We start from the raw sequence: 4,654 nt of genomic DNA, 5'->3' as shown, positions 1-4,654 counted from the left end.
ATATATATATATATATATATATATATATATATATATATATATATATATAAATTTGCAGCTCTAACCTTCTTTCTTTCTTTCTTTTTCTCTCTTGTCCTAATATTCCTTTTCTAACATTGTTACTTCTTCTCTCCCTCTCTCTCGTCTTCTCATACTTAACCGTAGACTTTCTCCCTACCTTTCTCTGTACTCTCTTTCTATGCCTCTCTCTCTCATCATCCTCTTTTCCTTCTGTCTGCTGACAAAAAGTGACCCGTGACTAATTTTCTATTTCCTCTGCCTTTTCATCAATGGACACCTAGCGTGCTGGTCAACTTTTTCTCCTCTCTTATTAATTCTGTTTTTAATATCCACTGAGGATTTCTTCAAGGCGTTAATCCATCATTCACATGTTTGGCCATAAGGCATTATTTATTGTCTTCATCTATCATTTCAAATTACATTTCTTTATTTTCGTACATCCACCCTGTATTGTTTCATTCACTCCAGCCCTAATTCTATGCAAATCTTGTGGGTGCCACTGTTGTATGAAGTTCCCTGCCTTATCAATAAAGGCACAAAACTGGGTATTAGTATTTTCGGTCAATAACTAAGGAAAGATTAGAGTCCTTGTATCTGTCCTACCTGTACGTTTTGTAGTATTTAATGCATTTTTCATTCATGGAATAACTGAACGCCATGCATCCCACCATGCATCCATCAGGAATCACTGTGTAGCTGTGAGAATAAGATAAGGTTGGGCAAAGTTCAGAGAGATCCTACCCCTGCTGGCAACAAAGGGCCTCTCTCTCAGAGTGAAAGGCAGATTGTATAATGCCTGCATGTGAACAGCCATGCTACATAACAGTGAAACATGGGCTGTGACAGCTGAGGACATGCATAGGCTTGAAAGAAATGAAGCTAGTATGCTCTACTGAACGTGTAATGTCAGTGTGCATGTTCGACAAATGGTAAGCATCTTGAGAGAAAATTTAAGGATAAGAGTCATCAGATGTGGTGTGCAAGAAAGACAAGAGCACTGGCATGGCCATGTGATGCATATAGATGAGGACAGCTATGTAAGGAAGTGCCTATCCCTAACTGTGGAGGGAACTTGTGGTAGAGGTAGACCCAGGAAGACATGGGATGAAGTAGTGAAGCATGATCTTTGAACTTTGTGCCAAATAAAATCATAGTTATGGCTGATGCTGGTGTCATGTAACTGGCACCCATGCCGGTGGCATGCAAAGGGCACCGTTGGAGCATTTGGCCTCATGGAGGTAAAGTGGTTGAGTTCATTTCGAGTTTTGGGCCTCACAGAGGCAAAGTGGCTGAGTTCCCTTTGGACTTCACAGAGGGTAATAACTGAAACCTTTGGAATTGTTGTGCTCGAGAAGACCCATGAAGCTGAGCAAAATCACAGTCATGGCAGATATCAGTGTCACACAAATGGCACCTTTGCCGGTGGCACATGAATGCACCAATTACACTCTCAGAGTGGTTCACATAGTGGGGGAAGATGCACGGAGAATGTGATAGCTAGAATAAGAATAGGATGGAATAAATTCAGAGAGCTGTTACCGCTGTTGGCCACGAAACGTTTCTCACTCCAAGTGAAAGGAAGATTGTATTATGCGTGTACACAGACAGCAATTCTACATGGTAGTGAGATGTGGGACTTGAATGCAGAGGACATGTGAAGGTTAGAAAAGAATGAGGCTAGTATGTTCCACTGGATGTGTAATGTAAGTGTACATGCTCAACAGATTGCCAGTGTTCTTAGAGAGAAATTAGGCATAAGAGGAACTGGTTGTTGTGTGCAAGACAGAAGACTGCACTGGTTTGGTCATGTGATGTAGATGGATGCTGACAACTCCATAAAGAAGTGCTGGTCTCTCAAAGTGGATGGAACTCATGGAAAGAGAGACCCAGTAAGACATGGGACAAAGTACTGAAGAATGACCTAAGGACACTGAACCTTTTAGGTGAGATGACAAAGACCAAGAAACCTGGTGCCTTGCCGTACTCAAGAAGACCCATACTCCACAGCACTCATGTGAAGCACACATGGTGGTGCCACATAAAATTGCTCATATAGTGACGTGTAAAAACACCCATGCAGTGATATGTAAAAGTACCTGTGCAGTGCCACGTAAAAAGCACCCAGCACATTCTGTAAAGTGGTTCACATTAGGAAAGGGCATCCAGCCATAGAAACCATGTCAAATAAGATTGGAATTTAGTGCAGCTCTCCACCTTGCCAGCTCTGGTCACACTACCCAGAGCTAGCTTCATCTCTTTTAAACCTTTGCCTGTCCTCTGCAGTCACAGTCCATGTTTCACTGCCATACAGCATGGCTGGCTGTTTGCACACAAACATCATCCAATCTGCTTTTCATTCTGAGGGAGAGGCCCTTTGTTACCAACAAACAAGGCTCTATGAACCTTGCCCAGTTTGATATTTTTCTAGCAGCTATGTTCTCAGACCATCCACCTCCACTGCTGATTTGGTCACCCAGATAACGGAAGCTATCTACTACTTCTAAGTATCCCCATTGGCATTTGATGAAGTTTATTTTCTGCAGATTTCTAGTGTTTATTGTATTTATACATCTGTCACACACAAAAACTGCTTTTTCCTGTGATTTTGCTGCACCTCTTATATGTCCATACCATAACTTGTACCAGGTGTGCCTTATGGAGTTTCTTCCTATGCCTTTTCTACATATCAAGCAGAGCCATCTTCCTGATGGGATTTGTGATTTGGCTATTTTCCTACTCTGTGTGTGCGTGTGTGTGTGTGTGCGTGTGTGTGTGTGTGTGTGTGTGTACACATACAAGCATACATCTACGAGTAGACAAACGAAAGAAAAGGGCACGCAAAACAGTTCTTAGTATTTCCATGTATTATTCAAAACAGTTTGATTTGGACCCTACACTACTTCAAGATTCACAGCTCCCTATTAGAGCCTGTCTCCTCGGGCCAGTGGAATAGCCAAATATAGGACTAGCTTCTTTCAGTTTCCATCAACCAAATCCACTCACAAGTCATTGGTCAGCCCAAGGCTATAGAAGACACTTGCCCAAGTAGGACTGAACCCAGAATCATGTGGTTGGAAAGCAAACTTCTCAATAACACTTGCACGTGTAAGAAAATTGCCATCACCATTTTAACATATTTTCCATGCTGATTTGAGTTAAACAGTTTGACGGTATCCAGTGAAACATGGGGCTGCATCATGGTTCATATCAGCTTTCACTTGGTTACTATGGCTGCCTACTTTTCCTAATGCCAAACTACTTTACAGAACTACCTCTCAACAAAAGCATTCCTTCAAATTTTCTGTGTCCAGCTGTAGTACATCAGCTATGTTTACAGCCTTCATCTATTTTTTCTATCCAAAATGTTTTTTAAACTTAACATTTACATACATTATTTACATTATTTACATTTGACAGATATTTGTCCTCATCTTGTTTGTTGTTAACACGTTTCGGCTGATATACCCTACAGCATTCATCAGGTGTCTTGGGGAAATTTTGAACTTGGGTTCTCATTCCAAAGGTATTTTTCGATGTTATTACTATTATTATTATTATTATCATCATCATCATTATTATCATCATCATCATCATCATCATCATTATTATTATTATTATTATCATTATTCTGTTGTGTCTGGGAAGAGTCATTTTCTTATTGTGCCTTAAAATTTAACACACTCACACGAAATCACGTAAAAAAATCTTGCAAGCCAAATCCAAAAACGAAATTATTATTATTATTCAGGTCACTGCCTGGAATCGAACTTGGAATCTTGGGGTTAGTAGCCCGCACTCTTAACCACTACGCCATATGCCCTTGGGCCGTCGAATGTAAATAATGTAAATAATGTACATAATTCCTCATCTTTTAAATATAGAATTGTACTAACATTTACACGTTTTTATTTGTAGCGTTATCTTCTTTGAATTTCATCATCCTGAAAAAGAATTATATACAAATGTGCTTGTGTGACATACACACAGAATACTTCTTTCGTTATTAGAGCGGAACACAATTTTTAAGAAAATGTATAGGTTTGTTTCATTGTTTGTTTGAATGATTTTCATTGTTATTATTGTTCTTGTTTCGTTTTCTTTTCTTTTCTTTTATGTGTATTAACATTTTTTTTTTCCGTTTTAGTTTGTTTTATTTTCTTTGTTGTTTATTTTACTTTTGAGTAAATAATCTTTCTGGATATTGACCCAAACAAAATATCTACTGAACATTGTACTAAAATAAATTTGAACGTAGTTTTATACATACATACACAAAAATTTATACATACATACATACATACAGAGATATATATAAATATATTGGTGGCACATTAGAAAATCATTCGAACGAGGTCGTTACCAGTGCCGCAGGACTGGCTCCCGTGCAGGTGGCATGTAAAAGCACCCACTACACTCTCGGAGTGGTTGGCATTAGGAAGGGCATCCAGCTGTAGAAACTCTGCCAAATCAGATTGGAGCCTGGTGTAGCCACCTGGTCCACCAGTCCTCAGTCAAATCGTCCAACCCGTGCTAGCATGGAAAGCGGACGTTAAACGATGACGATGATGATGATGATGATGATGATGATGATGATGATGATGATGATGATGATGATGATGATGATGATGATGAT

This window comes from Octopus bimaculoides, chromosome 16 (genome assembly GCF_001194135.2).
Source record: "Octopus bimaculoides isolate UCB-OBI-ISO-001 chromosome 16, ASM119413v2, whole genome shotgun sequence".
Lineage (NCBI taxonomy): Eukaryota > Metazoa > Mollusca > Cephalopoda > Octopoda > Octopodidae > Octopus > Octopus bimaculoides.
The sequence above is the reverse complement of the archived record's forward strand: the minus strand, read 5'-3'. Positions refer to the sequence as shown.